Source organism: Silurus meridionalis, chromosome 6, assembly GCF_014805685.1.
Source record: "Silurus meridionalis isolate SWU-2019-XX chromosome 6, ASM1480568v1, whole genome shotgun sequence".
NCBI lineage: Eukaryota > Metazoa > Chordata > Actinopteri > Siluriformes > Siluridae > Silurus > Silurus meridionalis.
In genome coordinates this window covers 7,660,940-7,684,925 of record NC_060889.1, presented here as the reverse complement: position 1 = coordinate 7,684,925, position 23,986 = coordinate 7,660,940, and the positions used below count along the sequence as shown (strand labels likewise).

Below are 23,986 nucleotides of genomic sequence, written 5' to 3'. Positions count from 1 at the left end.
ATGCAGTGTTGAGTTTCTGTGCATGTCTAGTTCTTGTTTTTGTCTAGCCTCTGTTGTTTCATGTTAATCAAGGCCTAGATTACTTTGGCTAGTCTGTTCTCGCACAGTCTGAACCACACTAAAGCAAAATCAGGATGATTTTAAGCCCAATGGCAGTATGGTTCTCGGTTTTAAGCCAGCTTTAAATGTTTATCTCCAAGCGACTGTTGTGGGGTGTATAATTTTTTTTTTTAACCAATCTAATCTTGTTTATAGTAGAGACAATTTTAACATCCTGCTCAACATCCTGTGTGTGTGTGTGTGTGTGTGTGTGTGTGTGTGGTGTCTGTGTGTGTGTGTGTTTGGGGAGTATTTTGTGTAAAAGCGTAATCTATATTTCATGCATGAAGACGCGATAACAACAAGATGAACTGTCACTGTCAAAATGTTGGTTCATGAGAAATTGTTTCTGTCAGGAGTCAGGATTATTGGTTGATGACAGTTCTTGATCCAGAAACCTGAACCTATAAAGGTAACCATTCCATCGTCACTAATATTATTTGGGATTATATTACACTGTTTGGAGAACTACGTGTAATGTGTTCATGTGTTCACATATTCATGTGATGTTCGTTTCTGTTTTGTGTTTAAGATCCATTTTTTTTATTTGTTTTATACTTATGAGATTTCTCATTCTGATTTATGTTTGCAGCCATAGTATTTTGTTCAGCTTGGTGTTCCATATCTGTATTAGCTCCGAGTTTTATCTGCCTATCTGTCTGAGTCTTTTTGCCCTTATTTTTCTTGTGAACTAACTTGTTTTTATCTTCAATCTTGATTGTAAATGACTCTTTGAGCACAAAGGTTAATCCAGGTCATGCTCTGGTCCATATTTCACTTTTACTTGTTATTTAAATTTATGGAGCATTCGCATTTAAAACATTTTCTGGCTGTTTTACAAGTGAAATGCAATTCAAATGTTTGTGTTTAATGAAGAACAAGTAACATATGGTCACCTTTTTTCTGCTTAAATTTAAATTTTTTGTCTTATTGATGTATTTATTTATTTACTTACTTTTTTTTCTAATTAATTCTTCTTTATTAATTGCTTCTTCTTGATTAGGATCATGGTGGATTCAGAGGCAGAAACACACCCTGTATAATATATCATGTTTATAGCTACAACATTATATATACTTATTGTGTATTGTGTAGAAAGGAATTGCTTTGTGTAATTGCTTGTTGTGTTGCAGCATATCTAATACAATGCTATTTGTTTTACAGATGAACCAAATTTTCATTGACAAATCAATCAATAAGACTTGACGATGTACAGCCGACATATAAGTTAAGTTACAAGACAGAATCTGGCTCAAATAACAACAAAAAAGGAGAAATAAAACCAAAAAGAAGATTTGCATTTATATTCCAAAGCATCTGTTCATTGAATATGAATAACACAATCACACGAAATTATATTATGTTGTAATTTGAAGTTCTGGTTTATTCAGAAGCCAAAAATGTCAGTGTGAAGAGTGAATAGACACTATGCCTCATAAATCCACATGAAAGTCAATTGTATTATTTATTGAAGTATGTCTGATTCTTTGCCACATTTACCCCACCCCAATAAACCCTGAAAATATTCTGCATGATGGGTTTGGTATTCACAGTGGAACACACTCAAATGTTCAATATAATGCAATTGTTACACGTAAATACAAAAATGATTCATTTGATGAACTTGAGTACACGATTCGTGCCATGAGTTATACAGACTCCCTTCAAAAAGAAATGTAATAACAATGATGCCAGCTGCAGTGAATTTGATTGAATGTTAAAAATATCCTCTTCATTTAAAAAAATTAAAGAAAAGAAAGAAAAAACAGTTAGGTGACACATTGTTCTGCCAAATGGATCTTTTATTTTGAATCAACTCCTTGCAGGTTTTGCCATAATACATGGTACAGACAGTGAGACGAATACAATCCACCCTGTGCTCATTCTGGCAACTGAAGCCAGTGTTTGTACTCTGTATAAAATTAAGGCCAGCGACTGTGAGGCCATCTGAGGTGAAGACTGACAGTAGGAGTTACGCTCACCACCCACCATCTGGTCAGAGAGAGAGAGAGAGAGAGGAAGGGAGATGGAGAAAGGGAGGAAGAGAGATAGAAAGAGAGAGAAAATTGAATTGCTCTTCCTTGTGTGGGAAAGCAACACAGTCCCAATTTCAGTGCCAGCTCTTTCGTCTTGTGTAAGGAAAGACCTACAACACAATGGCCGCCCTTACAGTTGGCCAAGTCTTCGAACGAAGTGCCCCGAGGTGATATGTGACTCATGCTACAAGCCTTCCCTACGCTTTTTTTTTCCCCTCGCTGCTCAACGACAAGGAGTAAAAGAGGAAATAAGACCCAGCTGCTGACTGAGAGCCAGAAACACATGGCTCACGGGATGCCACTCACATTGCATGCGATGGAATCACAAAGTGACCCAGAGAAAATTCTGTAAAGGGCAGGGGGCACGAGACAAGGCACTTCAAGTCACGTCAAGTCTGATGCCATACCATTCATATACAGCTGAGCAAAATATTGTGGCATCAGGCGCATGGGGGAAAAAATTTGAAGAAGTTAGTGTGTGAAACTGCTGTTCGGGTAAACAGTCAGGTGTCGCAGAATGAAATGAATACACAGTGTGTAAGACAGAGTAATACCACAGAACAGGATTAGCAACAGGAAGAACTAGACACCTGGAGTGTGTAAAGCTGAACGGACCAGCGGTGCAAATGACACAAAAAGTAAAAAAAAAAAAGTTAATTATACATTTCTGATTTCGTTATTTAAGCGAAAACAGGCAACCTGTCATACAGAGCATATAAATGCGAGTTGATGTGTCTTTCTAACTGTGTGGTATTACACCCAATTTATTTTACCGTACGCCTGACTTGAATTATTACTCAATGTTTGTTTAAGCTGATAAATAAGACATTTCCTTTACAAGAACAAATTTTACTTCACAAGCAATAACACGTTGTCGAAACTACCACTGTACATTTCCCACTACCTTGTGCTGTATAAGGAGAAGTGCAGTCTAAATAGAGGGACATGTGGATATTGGAATCAAATGCTTCATGGTGCATTTGTGTGCTGAGGGTTGTGAAAGTGCACATATATGCAAATATCACAGTCATTATCTTAGAAGTGTAACTCTTTAATCCTGCAGCAACACGACAAGCCTTCACTGGTTCGGGAGCTGAGAAAGTGCAGCTCAAGTCTGTAAATTGTTTTCCCATCGGATTTAAGGGTAGAGTAATATGAAAAAAATGCACGGTATAATAACAGTAGAACCCAGGAACATAGTTTTTGGTATAGCGCTGATTATTTTTTATTTTTTTTAGATCGCTTTATCACAATGCAGGCGCATCTGCAAACAATCAAATAGATTTATGAGTAGACAATTTTACTCTTTATGCAAAGAACTGAGTTTGATTATTCTAAAAACCTAATTAACAATAAAATACAAATCTAAAATAATCTGTTATGTGGTTCTAAATTAGTCAAATGGAGATGAAAAAGGTAGAAAATGAATATTACAAGCAGGATTTTCAATTATAACAATAATAATTTAAATAATGAATAATACAAATTTATAATTATTAAAATGTTAATATATTATTATTATTATCAGTAGTAGTAGTAGTAGTAGTAGTTATTACCGAGCACCATCATAATTGTCCTTATAATAATAATGATAATAATAATAATAATAATAATAATAATAATAATAATAATAATAATATTAATAATTATAATAATATTATTTTTAATATTATTTTTTAATTATTATTATTATTATCAATAATTATTATTAATATTATTATTATTATTATCATTATTATTATAAGGACAATTATGATGGTTATATATTATTATTAATTATTATTATTATATTGTGCAATGACCGATAATTAAACGCAACCAGTGGTCCTGAGAAATTATAGCAGACCTTTAAGCATTCTGTAAAATGTAAGACTCATTGAAATTATTATGAAATTATCTTTCAATTATATACCTTCATTCTATTAAATGTATGTTATATATTTGCAAGGATGATAAAATAAAATAAAAATATTTTCTGTGAATTATTAATAATTGGTTTGGTTTGTCTGTAGCTTATAGCACTTGCATTTTTCCTAGATTAGTCGCTTTTAGTTTGGCCCGACAGTGAAGTGCATAGACATGCTTTTATCTTCTTAAACCTTAAGGTTCTGCGAGAGAAACATGTCATAATATTTCAGACTGCCCTGAAAAGTGATTTTCCAGCACCCATACAGTTTAAACATTCATCAGTATCTTTCAGTAGGATATAGTGTGAATGAATGATTAGTCCTGGCTTGTAGTCATTGTTTCTGCGTGTTGTTATGCGCGGCACACAGGCAGATTTGCATGGCTGAGTTTTATTTACAAACTGCAGGTCGAATAATAATAATTTTCCTAATTAAATCCTCCTTATCCTATTGACTCTTCAGCAACAGTTTGTTTGTGTGTGTGTGTGTATGTGTGTGTGTGTGTGTTTGTGTGTGTGTGTGTGTGTGTGTGTGTGTGTGTGTGGGTGGGTGGGTGTGAGAGAGAGAGAGAGAGAGTGAGAGAGAGAGAGAAGTAATTAAATAGATTAATATGAATACCAACAAGCAGGCCAAAAAACCTATGACGTATGCGGAATTTATTTAGCACGTTCAGAAACGAAGATTTATTGATTTATTTTAATGCATTGTTTAAAAAAAGTAAAAACAAAAAACGTGAGGGTGCTGAGTGCATTTAGCCCTGATGCCAGAAGAGTTTACAATGCGGTTCAGTCTGGCAGACTGATGACAAGATGTGACTCTCTCACACACACACAAAACACACACACACACACACACACACACACACACACACACACACACACACACACACACACACACACACACACAGCCATGCACAATGCAACAAGCCAGACATTCCCGTTCAACTGAGGCTCTAATTATCAATATGCTGGGTGCCATTGCATGCAATGACAGTTGGAGAGGTTCACAGTGCCAGAGGTCAAATCAGCGCAAACTTGAACAATCAGCCACTGTGATTCTGATCACATAAATTACTGCCTGCCGATGTCTACTGTACTGTATAATTGGCCATTCCCGTCTTTTTGCTTTTCCTTCTATATTTAATTTATGCCAATCCACGAAGAAAGAATTTCACTGTGCTGTACGATACTTGTGACAAGCAAATAGCACCTTTCACCTTTTCACCTTTCACGTGACTGTATTGATGACTGAATAATTACAATCCAGGTGTCTTTATATACCAGCATGTTCACATGGAAACCACTTTAACCCAAAGCTCGATCTTTATCTTATTTATGCTGGATAGATCAGGTCAAACATTCTCTATTTGTAGAGCTTTGTCTCAATACAAACATCCAAACGATTTTTTTTTTCGCTCCCTTCTCTATTTTGTTTCCACTCAATGCAAAAAGAGACAAACGCAGACATCCTTGCAGAGGGTGTGGCTCTAAGCCTCACATTACTTAGGTCTGTAATGACTATTAAATTGACAGAACCTGTCAGATATGCAGGTGCATAAATGAATAAGTGTCTGTCAAAGGCAATACTACTCTCTAAGAGGGTAATTACAAATGATTGATGAGGTGTTAGGGTTAACTTTTGCAATGCTAGCAGGTAAAAGTGAAAAGCAAAAAGAACCAAGGGTATGTGACTAACGAACTTCAGACATGTAGGACAATTCCACAAAAAAACTCACAAATGAGATTTACATTTACATGATCTAATTCATAGCAGCTATGGGGTTAGGGCCCTTGCGCCGGGGCCCACAAGGTGAAAATTGGTGTGCTGAGATTGAAACTTACTGCCTTTTGGATCCAAAAGTCCAATGCCTTAACCACTGAGCGCCCCCCTTAATAGTATCAGTGCAAACCGTGGGCATAGGATATAGATGGGAAACTCTGGTGTTTTTTTGGAAAGAACGTCAACATCTGATTAATATTGTTTTTAAAAAGATAATACTCAAACCTTAAGTGTTTCTCAGGTCTCTTTGGGAAAGTTACCTGAGTGTACAGGTTAGAAAATTCTAAATCAGCATTGAGAATTTCTATACTCTTATATAGACAATATTATGGAAGTCCATAGAATAAGCAACATTAGTAATATTTGAATATCAGAAGTCAGATATATGGTGTTATGGAAATAGCAATGGAATATCTTTCAAATGAAAGATCCACAAAGAGATTTGCACCAGGATCCGGATCCATTCTAATCCAAGGGATTAAGTGTTTATCTGCAAAGTTCTCAGTGTTGAATTCACTCTTGCAGTTTTGGCTTGATTGCAACTGGATTTGTGCACAGTAGTTGATAATTCAGCAAAACAGTTGTTAGTTCACATCTGGGGATTTTGCTATGTTGGCATGACAGAGGAGCAGCAATCCTAAACCTGCTGAGCTGGACATTTTCACATATGGTGTGTGTGTGCGTATATATATATATATATATATATATATATATATATATATATATATATATATATGCATGTCTAATAATTATATATATTATTATTATATTATATTATTTTAGCTTTTGAATTTGTATTATTTTTCGATTTTCTTCATAAAAATTTCAAGACAAATCTAAAATTGTAAACTATCCATGTATGTTTTATTTTTAAATAAAAATTTAAAAGTAATTCATGCAGTTCATGTAATTTTCATGTACTTTTAAGTGCATTAATGAGTAATAATAATAATAATAACAAAAACAGCAATAATAATAATTTATTAAATTACGTAAACTCGTTAAAGTCTGTCCGATCGACAACCTTTTTTTTTTTTTTTTTTGCTATACAAAGCAATAAATCAATTGAAGTTTATTTAATTGACCAACCCCCCCCCACCCCACACACATATACACACACCATTCCATAGGCAGGCTAGTGCACGTCTGCATGTGGTGAGCGTGTCTACATGCAAAGGTATAAATAAATGGCAAAGGCACTGTGGCAGTGACTACAATAACCTGTTCTGTTTCATATTTGCAAAAAAAGTCCAGTCGTTTAATATTTCCTTTTCTGTCAGATGTAAAGAGCATAACATGATCTCTCTAATGGAAATGTAATAAAACATACAAAAAAAATGTTTCATGTTCGCAAAGAAAACGCGCCAAGCACAATAGTTTTCATGTTATTGCAATCAATTTTTAGCCTCGCTCCACTTTGAGTAACAATTTAAATTGGGTTTTATTGGCCTGAACCGAAGCCTGGAAGGGTTAAGATGGAGTCAATATAACCTTAGCCAGTTTAGACCAGACGCATAAATTCTTCCAGATCTCATTCCTACCTTTCTGAACCCTGCACAACAATGCCTTCTTGTTGTGATCCATCCGTGTGGCTTAGCATCAACTGAGCACTAGCAAAAATGATCCTAAACATGAGATTGTGTGTGTGTGTGTGTGTGTGTGTGTGTGTGTGTGTGTGTGTGTGTGTGTGTGTGTGTGTGTGTGTAAATTTGACTGAGAAAAAAAAAACTATTCACAAACATTTTAGCCCAAAATCTGACTCTTTCTGGCTCATCTCTAATGGCATAAAAGCAGACGGTCTGACTGCTTCACTTGGCCTGAACATCAAGTGAACTGCATGTGTGATTCTGAGCACACAGCCAAACTGGCAGCTTCAAGCAGAACTACGCTAACATCCCCCCCCACCCCATTCAGTGGAAATTAGGAGGTGCATGTGAGCACGTGGGCTTGATTTTTGCCACTGCTCTGGTGTCGAGTTACCAAACATCAGCTTTTTATTCAATGAATTTTCGTTTCTGTTCCACAACTCTAAAAACAAACGTCAGACCATTTCTACATCGAATTCGCTACTATAATTGGGAACAGGATCAGTTTCGAGTGTCTGTCTCGCTTCACTGACCTGTGTGTAGGGTTTGGGGGTCTCTGACCACCTCAACTAAAACTGATATTTGCATTACGAAAGCCAGAATCAACGAGAGAGGTTCCCTTCAGTTGTGCAGTGAAGTCCATGTGACGAAATGCACGGCATCATTCCAAATGGGTGTATGATTGTTGCGTCTTCAAATGATCAAGCTACTATAATATCTCTTGGTAGGGTTTAATTTATTTTTTTTGCCATGTGTGTTATAGACATACAATGTCACATAGTATATTTCGATTGCTAGAATTATGTCACTAATTGAAATTTCTTTTATTTTTCTATTTTTTGTCCAGCAAGTGAAGTATTTGTGAGGGGAAAAAGCACATCACAGCCTATCAACTGACATTAGAACAAAGAGCGCTGTTGTGTGTGCAGTTCTTCCAAGGACAGGCCAAGTGACAGACTCAACTGCCCTCCCACGCAGGGTGGGGTCTCCCATACAGCATGACTCACACGCACCCACCCACACACCCACACACACACACGCACACACACACACACACACAGGAGAGTTTCACACTCTCTGTTAAAACACATGCAGCATACATACTCCACACAAGCACATAAACACAAACACACACACTCACACACACACACACACACACACACACACACACACGGTTTGTTTTTCTTTGTCCTTGTTCTCTCACTGACACTGGACACAACACGCAAACTGAACGCATCAACACATTTTTTTTCAGCGTCAAGAATTTTCTTATGTGAATGCAAACGGAAACACACACAGTATGGACAAACTACACACACACACACATACACACACACACACACACACACACACACACACACAGCCCACTTCCTTGGCCACTGAGTCACAGGTGAAAGTGTTTGTATGGAACTGCCTGTCTGGCTGTCTGATAGGGAGAGCCAACTTTGTTTTTACTTGCAGTCCAGGCAACAGGCCAGACTAAATAACACTTTTATAGTTTGCCTGTAGACCCCTCCTTTGTTAGATGGCCCTCACAGGGGCTGTTAAGAGTGTCACATCCTCTCAGCCCATAAAAAAAGAAAAGAAAAAAGGCAGCCTTATTACTGAGAGCCATATCCTGGAGTTCGTGTATTTTGAATTGAATGGAGCTGATCTGCTCTCCAGGCACCTTCTGTAGAACCTAAAAAGAGTCATAGACCTTTTCTATGATGGCACTGGGATACGATCAGCATCAGGTAGCAAATATCCTATCATGAGTGCATCAGCTGAGCAAAGCCATCAGTGTACACAAGACGGGTTGAATTTGCGCTGGATATCCGGTATCGAATTTCGCAGTGATTGAGACTGCGCGAATTAATTCGATCATGTAATGGCCGGTTGCCCAGCAACATAAACTGTTATGAGGTAAACAGAAACCAGCCTTCAAATATAGGCTTTCTCATTTACCATGACATCCTCTCGCTGGAGCAGATAACAACCTGTGATTTAAGAGGGAATTATTGTGATTGGTGATTATATGGGATCGAGCCTAGGCATTAAGGCAAATGCATGGACTTTGCCACAGAAAGCTATAAAATGCTGATCCACCCAGTGAGTCAGTCTTATATTCAATCAGCGTTACGAAGACTGAATTCGTTGGAAAACATCCTAACGAGGTTACCGCAATATGACCGCGCGAACAACATGGCCGCCTGATTTTTTTAACAGGACCTGGAATGAACCTCCAAGCTGAACGTATAAGGGTATTTGTTTCTAGTAGAAACGTCGTTTCTGAAATGTTTAGACAGACTCTGGAGGCGGTAAATCCAACCTAATAATCAACCTGAGCTTGCACCCAGGCAGAACAGAAAATATATACACAAAATCCAAAACAAATCCTTGCATTTCTTATTTCAACGCATGATTAAGGCCTGCGTTTCCTTCAACAGGGTCACATCACACCTACAAACGCCTTTTTACCCAGGGCTCCTTCTGTAATTTAAATAAACATCCTGCAATGACCAGCGGAATCATTCTCCATTTTATTTTTTTTTTTTGCTTTTATTTTTTTCAAAATCGGCCTCCTGCTTTCTCTTTGAGGCCTGTGCCGAGGTTGAAAACACATGCTTCCTCCTCTGTCTCTGGTGTTATTTAAGGAAAAAAAAGACACCCTAACCCCTCCTCTCTCTCTCCCTCTCTCTCTCTCCCTCTCTCTCTCTCTCTTTCTCTCTCTTTCTCTCTCTCTGTTACTGCACTGAGATGGGTGTGGTTTTTTTTCGAAAAGACAAACTTCTGAATGATTTGTGTGCATGCGTCTCAGTTCTTGAGTCGTTCTAGAGGAGGAGCGTGATGCAGAGTATCGCTCAGGGCCCAGCCTGCGCTCACATTCGCAGTGGAGTAAAAAAATCATAAGGCTCCATGACTGGAGGCTCTTCAGGCTGGATATGGAACTTCTCAGGACAGCTGGAACGCAACTGAAGCTGGTTATATTGTTGTGAGTAAAGAAAGTTTGAATTATTTATTAGAATTACACTTTTGGTGCATCTACGCTGGGAAACTGGGTTGTACAGTGAAAATGGGCGAATGAAAAGGAACCACTTTGCGATTTGCTTTTAAAGAAACACATACAATTGCTGGTGGTGACCACAGTTAAGAATTTCATATTGAATTAGGTTCTAAAAAATACACAATCTCAGTTTTATACAGAATGCTTACAAATAAAAAATAAACAAAGATTACAGTTAAAATAGACCATAAATGACCAGCTACCCAAATTTGGTTTTAAAAAAAAGGAAAAACTTTTTAATGTTTAAGATGGCTCAAGAGTCTCCATACGTAATCGACACTTTTTGACTAAATGTCTTCCAAAATGTTGTTTTAGAGAGCCCTAAATAATGTCTTTGGCAAAGAAAGGCCATGAAAAGCGAAAAGCCTTCGAAGTGCAATTACATGCAAAACAACAGATGTGTTAACATGAGTTCATTATGAGTGAGAGAAACGTGTGCTCACAAAAAATGGCACTCATGTCGAGATCGTTCTATAAATTAAGTTACACTTTGTGAAAAAAAAACAAAGGGGGATTTTGAGGTGCCAAAATGTATGCATTAAAAACAACATAATGGTTCTAAGATGGATATATGTGAGTATAGTTTTGGAAAAACTGTGCACATGCTCGGTAGCGCTATTATCCCTACGTCATCCAAATGATTCATTTCCCACCATCATGAAATGATGAAAGCAGAACAGAGATAGAAGCTATTTTTCTCTACTTATGATACTACATCTACGCCAGCCCTGCTGAGAGAGGTTTTTTTTTTATTTTAAATCAGCCTAATTATGCAAAAAAAGACATTGAAAAGTCATGTAGTTGCATAGAGGAAGGAGATTTACACCGGAGAAAAGGAAGGAATCAAACAGGCGATGAAACAATTATTAGAAACATATTTTCCCTCTCCGAATGCACACTCCCCCCATGCCGTGACTCTGTTGCTCAGACAAAATTGGACGTGGCGCAATCATTCCTGATTTGCGAGGTTTGCATGAGTGCAGTAAACAAAAGGATGCATTTTTGATTTTGACTGGCAAACAAAGGTAAAGGACGGGGAACACATTTGCATGGAGGACTGCCAGCCTGAGGCCAAACGCTGCGTTCTGACTGAACATGAACAATGGGAACAAACGTCGGCCTCAAATTGTCTCACGTTTACAGCAACCTTGAGGTTGAGAGTGTTTGCTGCCAAATCAAACCACCTGAAATAAACCACTCTGGAAGAGATGGACAAATAATCAAACCGAATATCTTTTAGAGAGAGAGCCCTAGAGAATGACCTGTGCAGTGCTCCTGCACCAAGTCCTGGTAAAGGCAGAGGAAGTAGCCATCTTTTCCACCTGACATCACTGATGTTATTATAACAATACCAGAATTGAAGTCTTGGCTTCACTCTCATATAGAGTCTGTCTAAATTTTAATATCTCTTGATACAGTATGTATAAAAATAAGAGTTTTATGCATTGTATTACATTTGTAATTAGATTAAAGCACATATTAGCTAATAATGCTATATATCTACAGTGAAATTGAGATTTTTGAACATGTCTAAGTACGAGCGCTGACGTCTTTCTTTTTGTAGATTAAATCATGGCGTCATGCAGAAAGTTTTACTGAACACTTAAATGAGTGCAAATTTTATAGAGGTTTTAGTTCAAACTCATATATTTTATTTACTTCTACATAATTTTTATCTTTATTTTTATTTCATTTGTTTTTTACTAAAGTAGAATTGTATTTATTAAAATTATTCTGTTATAGTGAAAAAATATTGTAAATCATTGTTTAAACAAAACTATGATAAACCCATAGACTGCGCATGCAGGGAAATTTAAAACACACTAACACACTAACGGTATTCATACCATACTGAAAACGTGACTCTAATAAGCAAAATATACTTTTTCAAAAAGAAATATAGGATGCTATTGAATCTTACATTCATTTTGCATCTTAAATCATGTTTCTTCTGGCAATAAAATAAAATAAAATGATTAAAACATTAAAAGGAAATACAATTCTTCTGCACAATTCAATTTGTGACAGAAATTTGAGTTACTGAAAAATTGTACTGCAAATGGGAATTGTGTGTGTGTGTGTGTGTGTGTGTGTGTGTGTGTGTGTGTGTGTGAGTTTGTGAGTTTGTGAGTTTGTGTGTGAGTTTGTGTGTGTCAGCAGACATGCGGAAATGACTGTGCATAACAGACAATTTAAATGAAATAAGAAGGGGAGATGACATCATGAACCTCCGCATTAGCACAAATCACCATGAATAAGGATAAGAAAAGCATCCAAAAATGAATGAATAATGAGAAATTTATTTTTTTTCTGAGTAGTTCGCTTTAGGCAAAGTGAGATCATGTTTCAGATCTCATCAATTTCTGTAAAAAAATAAATAAAAAAGACAAAAAATAAAAAAATTGAGAAAGCGAACCAGTGTACAAAAATAGATGTTTACTATATATAAAATTTATATATATATATATATATATATATATATATATATATATATATAATTTTTCCTATATTCCAGGCCTAATAAAACAAGTAAATTGTTACACTTGAATACAATTAAGAAAGAAGGTCTTCGGCCACTTTGTGCCTGTTGGCCACATTAAACTGGCACATAAAAACACTTTAATTGTAATAATATAAAACAGTTTGCCATGCCAAATATTAAGTTCTAATCAATACATCAGTATCCTTTCCTAGAATCCTACTGAAGCATGTCTCAAGAACATTGATAACAGGATTCCACTGTCTTCCATGTGCTTTTTTTTTTCTTTCAAATATTTTTTTATTTTTTTTTTACATGAACCTGTTTTTGATCATGTGAAAAGAGTTCGCATTTAGTCCGAGTCCCGTTCTCGCTGTTTCCTCCTATTGTACCTTATCTCCAGCACAGTCCCCCCAGTCTGTGCTACACAGTAAATAATTTTCAAAGTTGTTATACTTCCTGATTAAGCAGCCGGGCCAAAATGCCTGTTAAACATTTGCTAAAAAATGGCTTTTTTTGTGTGAATGCAATTTGATGAACACGGGCAGTCTTTTGTGCAATTATCGTCTTTCTCTCCCTAGGACCTTTTAGAGAAAAAAGAACAGTTTGGGTCCAGTTTTTGTATTAAATAATTTCAGCACATTATTATGTTTCCTGTGATTACCTGTTCTTGGGTGTTTTTCTTGAACATGGAGATCTTGACTGAATATGATCAACACATTATATTGTACTATATATATATATATATATATATATATATATATATATATATATATATATATATATATATATATATATATATATATATATATATATATATATATATATATATATATATATATATATATATATATATATATATATATATATATAATTTTGCTGGATGTATGACACTTCAATAACAAGCTAAAAACCTGCCTTTTTTCAATAAAAATCGAATCCTCACTTTTTTTTTGTTAATTGTCAAATACACACACTACCATAATATATTAAATACAGGAATCGACTTTTGCCCATGTTTTTCTTAGAGCCTGGAGATTAGTAGATACAACCGCAAAGCACAATATCTATGATAATAGAACCAGAATTCTGGCTCATAGCCCCCCAACCCTCTGGACAAGCACTGATTATTTCCAGAATACTTTCATTATTATAATGGATCTGGAAGCACATGTACAGGGGAGGAACTTAAGTAACTGGTACTGTGTCTGTAACTCAAGATTATGTGTTCACTATGGTCAGCAGTAAACTTCTTGTCCTCTATTCCTAAATAAGAATGTGTGGTTTTTTTTTTAAGATTCTTATTCGCTCAGCTGTTCTCAAACTTTGATTATCACTGCGTGTCTGCATCACAAAGTTGTCTAGCCACCATCCCCCCATTTACCCCTTTACCAGACACAGACTCAATGTTGTCTGCACCATCAGGCTGGAAAACGCACCCACCCACCCACTTCCAATCATGCACTCCCTGCCTTTGTCCATTTAAATGCTTCCTCCATGCCAGGACAAGGGCATGATGTAAGGGGAGCTTGTTCAGTCATGTATCCAGATGCATACCCCAATGTTTTTTGTTTTTTATAAAAAGGAAACCATATCAGCAGAAACTCTGTTCTTCTGAACCTGCAAAAGTTTTGTAACCAGCACTTAAGACAAAAATATAAAAAGATACAGAGTGTTGTTCTTAATTGCTGGTCATTTTTGTGACATCTCACTGCACTGGAATATATCGCTCAGGTCAAGTGAACAAAAGCAAAGAGCTTCCAATGTCAGATGTTACATCCTAATTTTACGCTTCTGTGTAAATGGAAAATGTAGCACCCAAAGGTCAAGATTCAGGTTGCATGTGATTTATTCAGTTTGCACTGGAGTTAGAAAGAAATCAATAGAAGCAGCTAACAGGCTGAAAAAAAAACTATTTTTGCTAAAAAAAAAAAAGTTAGCCACAAAAAAATATATGTTTTTGATATATGTTGCAAATCAGCAAACAAAACAAATACATAAATACATATTCTGACTATATTTCCTATGGATATATATATATATATATATATATATATATATATATATATATATATATATATATATATATATATATATATATATATAAAGGTGACAGGTTGCTCAGAGTAAATATTTTTCATGGCACTACAGTTAAACTCTTGCTTCCATTGGGAATGTTATTTAAAAAAAAGCAAAAGAAAAAGCCATGGATGTAAAAAAAAAAAAAAAGGGGGTTGGGGATGAACTCGGCTTTCACCAACCTTCACAAATGTTGCACTGACAAATGAGGCTTGAGGTACTTGCAATAAAGTAGACATGTCAGCTATTCTGCATTTGTTTCTTTCAATTAAAATATAAAGGTGGCAAAAACTAAATGCATCATGTAATGCTGCATTCACTCAACATAAAGTCAAAATCTCAATAATGATCAGACTGGGTTTATAGTTTAAGAACCCCTTTTACCTTATATGTAAAAGGCGATCTGTTACTACGGACAAAATTAGAATAAAAAGCTGATTTTGGGTGAACAGTCTTGACATTCTTCTTTTGGACAGCCATCTGGATGTTTGAAAAAAAAAATATATATAAAAAAAAAAACAATAATGAAAAAAAAAAAATGCAATCTTATATATCATTTGCCTTATTTGGCCAGATATAAGTGGTGTGTCTTCAGACATGTAGTGACTGGATGGAAGTTAAGTGTTTGAAGCAAGTTTGAGTGGTGAAGTTCATAGGCGGTGCTTTTCTCCGTAGCCTCTTGGCATATTAAGCTGTTAATCTGAGCATTCGTCAGATGCTTCTACACATAATGCATGACTAAGACCAAATCTCACTTTTTAATGATAATGTAAGCAACTTTTGTAGCTAGTGACTCATGTCAGAGCATTTCAGTTTCTTCATCTAACAACACAATTTCTACAAAGTTTATGAAGTGTTTGGTGGCTGGGATGCAAAAGTTGACTATGGTAGTTTTGTGTGCTGAATAATTTTTCCTTGTCATGCCAAATCATGTGACAATCACATGATATAACAAGCAAGTTATATGTGAAGGCTAAAGAGTTATAATTGCTATTTTTTCATGGACAGAACGGCTGTCTCTGTCTTTAAAGAGGTGGCACACGTTCTGAAATGGAGAGTCCTGTTTATTTTGGACTGTATCTCCTTATTTCCTGCTCACACCATTTCATGGAAGTGGAATAAATATTTTAAGAGGTCATATTTGCTCTTAGCCAAGAGGGGAAAAGGTAACAGGCAGCATTCATTTTGCTTTGTTCAATGAAAAATAATATTATTTGTGCATGCATGGTTAGTAGACATGTCAAATTCATTTAGAGCCCAAAATGTAATATTATTTAATCATTAATCTTACTAGCATTTCTCATTTTGTATTAAAGAATGTGTGTATTGAAAGTATCAGTTGCTGATTCTTATTGTTAAGGAAACTTCCAGCTTTCCCAATATCTTCTTAGTGAAATACTGTGTATATTTGTTTTTTCAGGCAGTTAGCTCTGGTCAGAAGTAAACATTGTTATGGAATGATGCTGACTGCTTCAAAAATATGACCTAGTTTAAGCAAAGCTGAATAAATTATTAATTAATTAGCTCCAAACTATTTAGACGGCACTAGTCTGTGACATCATCCGATCACATCCTTTCACGTCATCCCACCAAGTTATCCGTCACAAGGTCTACGCGGCAAACTGTGTATTTTTTACCATGTTCAAATGGAATGAAAGGTTTCCTCTCACCTTTTCAGATCTGTTCCATCTCGTTAGACAACATCCTGAGTAAAGGTCCGGAGAGCTACTTACTGGGGTGGACTTTGAAGAAAAGAGACGCTATGTGTCATTTGGGAAAGTAAGGATGTTGCAATGTTTTCTGTGTACTGTGCAATATTAAAACCCTTTGGTCCAGACAGAGGAACATGTCTGTGCTTTACTTTAGCGTATTTCAAAGGGAGTGGGGGGGCTAAGCCATTAGCATTTGCCACAGACTAGAGCGTCCTCAGGGCCCTTAATATGGCCCATAACACAATTACACACTGGCTACGACTACGCTGATGAGAGACAACTGCATTTAAACATCTCCACATGCACAGGGCAATGGCTAACTTCAGACATGATGCGCATGAGTGTGGTGAGCTACTCCATGTTGAAATGATTAAATGAGACATTTCGAGAAATATCACGACCCATCTGAGTGAAATATGAGTCCCATTACTTAGCCGTTGTCGTGTTAGTGTCAGTTATGTGCTTCAGCTAACTGTTAGGTTCAGTCACAATTATTTTCATATGAGTGATGAGCATTTCCAAAGCTGCTTGATAATTTGTCATAGGTGAAAGGACTTCTCTTGTCACCAAGCTGAGAATGCGGTGGTGAGGAAAAACACAGAGTATGCTGACATGCACGGACCTCCCCAAACTGTCAGAAGGTCACGCAAACATAGGACACTAAGGCTCTATTGAGGGTGTGTTTTCTCAGGTGAGCCTAGGCAAATGAGTCCTATGAGTAAAATGTGAAATATGAAACTGTATGATGTGTATTAGCATGGTTTAGTGTGGGTGTGTTTGTGTGTATGTGTGTGTGTATGTATGTAATTAATGGGTGATGACTGACCAAACCTAGAGTGTGAACAACTGCAGCCAAGTCTTTTTCCTCTCGCTCTCTCCTCACTGGGGCAGCTGGAGGGATTCCTGGCAGAGTGATTTGGGATTAAATCAGAAAATCACATTGCCAGGGATTTCCAACCAGCTGCAGGCCACTCGCTTCGGCAAGTAAAGGCTGCAAATGTCCTCTGACTTGTCCTCTGCCATATTTACGTTTACCCTGCATTTCATTTTCTGTACACAGCAGCTGGCCGTTCAATGCTCTCCCAAAGGCAAATCCCAGAGGCTGTAAAAGACAAGCCTCTGCAATGAAGTCGGAGCAAGAATAAAGGATAACTAAGGAAGGCTAAAGCACTGAAATCAAGCCAAAATACTGAACATACTGTAACTGTAGGTTCCAAACAGAGCACTCAATGTCTTTCATTTATTTCAGAGCATAAACACTCAGTCTCCAAATGATGACTGTGGTTTTTATGAATTGGAACGGGATACTAGGACTTTGGTGCCATGAAGACATATGTGGGATCCCAGTATAAAAAGACTGCGGCTTCTGTACTCGAGGTGGTCTTTGAAACCTACATATGGAAGGAATTGGAATTATCACCATCATACTTTGATGCATAAGTGTACATTGAAAAAAGCGTGTTAATGACCATTAGATATGGTTCTGATTCAGTCTAGAATTTTTAAGACAACGATTTAGTAGAACTTGGAAGGGGAAGGAATGAGGCAAAGAAAAACAGAAACTTTGCAGTGCTAGTGTTGAAAGGGATATTTTATTGGTCTAGTAAATAAAAAAAATAAAAAATGAATGCCATACTTTGATGCTTTTTTTACCGTCATAGTTCACCAAAGATTGATTGGTTGATATTTTCCCCCCATGGCTTCCATTGTAGAAGATTTATCCCAGGGACCACTTCCAATCATCGTTAAAATGTAATAATGTGTATACAAGTGGAAACAAGCTGAAATAGCCACTCTCCCCATTCAAACTTGTGCCAGTGACCGACATCTGTGATCTTTGGGTTACGGTGTGGTTGAAAGTGGAAAAACAAGGACAGCTCGAAAAAGAAGACTTTGCACAAGCACGTGAACTCACAAGAAGAATCCCTGGCTCTTCTAAGGTGATGTTTAAATGCGAAGCTGTAACTCTGTGATGTTTCGTGAGGTGCAGGACTTGGCTTGCTTTGTGAACAGATCCAGGAAAAGGCCATGTTCACAGTGGCTAAGTTCCGCTCCTCTGAGGCTAACTCTCAGAACGAATAGAAAGCACTAATCCAGGTATACAGACTCCAAGACTAAAGGGCATCAACCTAAGGTAAGCTTTACCTGTCATATTTAAATAATAATTTCTATACAAATAGAAAGAAAGAAAATCCTACAATAGTATTCTGTCATTCTGACAGTTTGTACACACAGGTTAGGGTTTTCCAGCTTTTATCTCTCTCCAGGGTGATCTGATGAAGGGTTTTTTTTATCCATAGGAATATGTACCTCCTGAATATATAGAAATTAGGGCTGTCAAAATTCGCAAATTTATTTTAAAGGCACAAATTTTATTAACGCACATTTCTGTTTGACCATTTTTATTAAAAATATACATTAATAAATATAAAAGAAATTAAAACCTTTAACTCAACACACTTTTATTCATTTCTTTCTTTACTCAGATATAAAAAATAAATAAACTCCACCGAAAAAATTTTTTTATCACTAAACATTTGGTTTACTGATGCACCAAGTCTTAAATCAGCACTAAAATCCACCATGACGCACACATCCAGCAATTAACACTCTGGAGTTTACAAACTCACCGGCGCGTTTTGTTGCATTTTTCAAAAGTAACATTGCTTTTTTTTTATCGTACAGATAAGAGCAATATAATCTCTAAAGGGTCTACTCTTATTTGTATACACTTATAATAACAACAAAACACTGTGCTTTTGTATAATAAAGAAAACAGACAGGGGGTGCTCTCTGCAAGACTATTTTGTCTTCATGCTCTGTGTTGAGTTTGGTTTCACTGATAATAAACACACATTTGCATAAAGCATCAATATTTGTCCATGCCCATGTTGAGTAGAGTGTTAAAAAATTCAAATTTAAGGTATTAAAAAATGTGCGATTAAGTTGCTATTAATCACAAGTTAACTCATGACAATCATGCAATAAAATATTTGATCGATTGACAGCCCTAATAGAAACTTTTTAGGCTAAGACATGTTTCTCACCAAGCAAATAAATGATCCTTCAAATACTGTATAGTATACTAAACACTTTCATGTCCAAGGCCAGCTTTCTGTTTACAGAAACTATAATGAACTGAGCGACACAATAAGCCACATCAAGAACCATTTCAAACAAGTCATATGGCCACAACATATGCTTTGACAGGGACATCTGTGTATCACTCATTCATTTGAAAAGACTATACGTTTCATAACGCATTGGGTAAACAAGCCTTTTCAAAATCATTAAGGAAAGTCAACATATTACCTTGAAAGACCTTTTCAATCAACATAACTTTTAACCATTGTAAGCCATTTCATTCACATCACTAAAGTTTAAATGGGCCACAAAAGAAACAGCTGCCATAGATGTATACTTTATGGAAATGTTTGAAATGTATGTTAAGGGTTCCAGCACTTGAGGAACCACAGTTTACGTGATGAGAACCGTCAAGCCTGTGAGATACATGGTACACTCATGATTATTTTAAACAGTAACAAATGCAGTGCAGTGTGAAGAAACACATCTTTGGATTGTGGGTAAGAAATTAAACAGAAACACAGAATTGTGTTGGATTCTTATACTTATGGACAAGTCAAAGGTTGTTTGACTCGGACAATTCAGTGGCAGGAAAAAGTAAGACTGGGCTCAACCTCCTGTGCCTACTGAGCTGATAACAGTTGGTAAAGCACGCACTGGCTCAGTTCAGCAGGAACCGGAGTTCGGCCCCTTTCAGCATCAAGCTGATCCCAGATATCCCAGCATCCTCTCCTGCACTTCAGTCAGCTCTCCGAGGCATAAAGAAAAAAAAAGAAAGAAAGGCTGATGTTTGGGCTTTAACCAGATTCCAGAAGCAGCAGAGCGTTTCCAGGCGGGTTTCCCGTCCAAGTCATTTACAGCATATGTTTTCATTCAACAAATAAACTGTCAGATTTGCTCATCCCAGACACACCATTGCGGACTTCATTTACGGCTAATGAAAAAGAAATGTTTTTCTTATTGTATTCATTAAATAAAATATGAAAATAAAAAAAGGGGAAAAAACAAATCTTTGTTTTCTTGGTTTATTGATATTTATAGACACAGCGTAATTCTATCCTCTTTTCCTCTCCAAATCGTTTCTCCTCAGCAAGTATGTTATTAATAGGCTGACAAGGAATGTTTTGTCTCCTAGCAGGTACTGTTTGTGCGACTGCTAGGCTCCTCTGGGCTTTATGGGTAATCCGTACTGTCACATTATGGATGATTTATGTTCTTTTTTCTAATGAGAATAAAGCTACTATATGGGTGAGGGATTCCTTTTTTCAAGATTTCTTTCAAGAAAAGTATCATAATCTTGTAATAACTACTACTACAAACTGACTTTATATTTAAGTAAAAAGATGTTAATTACAGTTGCATAGGAGGGGAAACAAGGGACACACCAAAAAGAGCCCGTAGTGCTTACTACACGCTTCAAAAGAGCTTGGGGTTTTTAAATGGTATGTTGGATAAATGAGGATTTGTAGCTTTTACCAAACCTTTGGGACAGGAAGATAAGAGTTTCTTTAGAGAGACAAACAAATAATCCCATGGATTCTGAAGATTTTTTTTGTTTTGCTCTTTCATTCCTTCCACTTGCAGGTGGTCTGAGAATCAGGGCACATTATGATAATCATGATTAATAGCTCTAATTCTCTCAAAACAGCAACAATTTATAATCATATGAAAATTTACCTCAGGCTCCACATTTACACATAAAGACACATAAAGTGGTGTTCAAAAATCTGAGACCACTATAAAAAAAAATTTTATTATTATTTTATTATTGAACAACTTGAGTAAAAAGTAGAATCATTAAAAGATTTACAGTGCCTGTTAAAAGTCTTTTACCCAGTCTTGGAAATACATGCATGCACTACACAAGAATTTAACAGAGAGTAAATACGATAAGTTTTGTGCACAGATAAGACGAATTCTGACATTTTTGGCTCTAATCAAAGAACTTATGTAAGACAGTGAGAAGGAGAGATGTTACCAGACCACCTCACAGTCAAAGATGTAGGTGGAACCTTAAAGGTTTAAGGTTGTTAAAGATCAGAAAAGGTTGGATTCCAGGTGAGAGAAATACTGAAACAACATGACTACCATTCCATATTTCAACACCATTCAGTTTCTTCTGTACTGCGGCAAATTGGAACGAACCTAACCATACTACAAGACACTGACCGATTGTTATTTAGAGCTTGAGATGTTTGTTTGGTCAAGGTAAATCTTTAAATCATGAAATCACCTATTGTGTTACATATAAACAAAAGGAACATGCATGTGTCTCTAAAGAAAATACAAAAGACTAGGTTTTTCCAAACTTTTAACAGGTACTATACATTAGTTTTTCTGAGTTGCTTTGGAGCGTTTCTCGAATCATCCTTAATATTTGCAAACCAGGAAGTGCATTTCTCAAAACTATTTGTACAAACAGCACAACACATTGGATTTCTTGCAAAAGTCTGTACTTTCTCAAATTCTTTAGTTTATCTCTCAAAAGTAAGTATTTGTGTCAATAAACAAATCATTCCCATCAGAATTCAAAGTTTAGCTGTTTTTGGTCACAAACAAGATCGTCAAAATGTCATAAAAATTTAGTCATGTTGTCAGTATGACGGCGCACAGTTTCAGTACTGTATATCTTGATATAAACTCGGGTTTGGATTACAATGATTGTAAATGCACAGATTTGAATTTCAATAGCACAGATGTATTTATTTGATTGCATCATTGATTTATATTTATTTCAAGAGTCACGGATTCACACTTTTACTCTACTTTACTACTTTACTAATTCTGCTCGGTTGCTAATTGAAGGTTCACAAGATTCACATTTGACCTGTTTTAGAGAACCAGTCGATCACTGGTTGATCTGATGTCGTACACTCGCCTTCATTAGTTCAAGATTCATCTGCACGATTCAGCAATTCAATCACATTTACAAAAATAAGTTTAATAGAAATTTTAGATGAAAGATGATGACAACTGGTTTAACTAATTTGCATTCAGTGACTCATGTAATGAACTGATGCTGAGATGTTCTGGGGGTTAAGACTATTAAGGTGAAACCAGTATAATATATTTTGATCAACATGGCATAAACAACTGATAATGAAGGAAACAGCAGACACTTGTACACAATCGATTAAATGAATGGATTGAAGCATTCGCAATTTGATCAAAGCAGCAAGAAATGTTTATATGATGTAGACAAATTAGTAAATAATGTGGAGGTTGAACAAGTAGTTTTGAGAATTTCATTTCTGATCTGAGAAACGCTCCAAAGAAACTGAGAAAAACATTTTTGAGTTTCTTAGCATTTTGTTTATCTCCTGTCTTGCTGTAATGACAATCTGCACTCAAACTAAGATAGACTGCAGAAGTGTGTGCAAAACTTATTCATTTTAGATCAAGTGCCTTATGAAAAAAAAAAGTTAACAAGGTCAGCATCACAAAATTGCTTACATTTAATTTAGGATCTAGAAGCAGTGCAGAACCCTGAATATTTAAATATACAACATATAGAACAACTATTAGTTGTTCAGATTCAAGATTCAAGCACTGTTTACATGCTGTTTTTTGCACATATTGACTGCTGCTACTGCTGTTTTTTGCACTGTATGTGTTTGTTCATATATACTCTTGGTTATAGTTTTTATAGTTATGTGTTTTGTCTTGTGTTGTCTTGTGTTGTCTGTCTGTACTGTTTTTCGTCTGCACTGTTTGCACTAGGTTGCACTCGATGCACTTTATGTAGCTTTGTGTTGTGTTGTAGGTCTATGTTGTTGTTTAGTGTAGCACCAGGGTTCTGGAGGAACGTTATCTCGTTTTTACTGTGTACTGTGTACCACTGTGTATAGCAGAAATGACAATAAAAAGCCTCTTGACTTGACTTGACTTGACTTTGGAACCCGTGCGTACATGTTTATTCATTTATTTGTGTGTTTCTTAGTGTACTTGTATGCTAGTTTGTCATTTGACACTAAGTAGCTTAGTTGCCAATAAGGATTAATGGACAAAATAGCAACTTTTTCTGAAACCTGTTCAAAAGAAGGCAAGAAGGGATTCATTATTTTAATCTCACATACACCTTTGGATTTCTTTATTGTAACATAATTTCCCATTAGAAAGAGACTGCTTTGTAGTGGCTTGGATGATAATTAAACACAATTAAACAAAAAAAAAAAGACA

At 36.1% G+C, this 23,986-nt stretch overlaps 1 long non-coding RNA gene across 1 annotated transcript; it reads left to right on the top strand.

Annotated features, from left to right (window-relative positions):
* The first annotated feature begins 10,165 nt into the window (after positions 1–10,165).
* Positions 10,166–19,150, top strand: LOC124388072. The gene is made up of 4 exons (XR_006926330.1): positions 10,166–10,381; positions 16,690–16,790; positions 17,269–17,414; positions 17,784–19,150. It is a non-coding gene; the product is annotated as an uncharacterized LOC124388072 (long non-coding RNA).
* Positions 19,151–23,986: the final 4,836 nt, after the last annotated feature.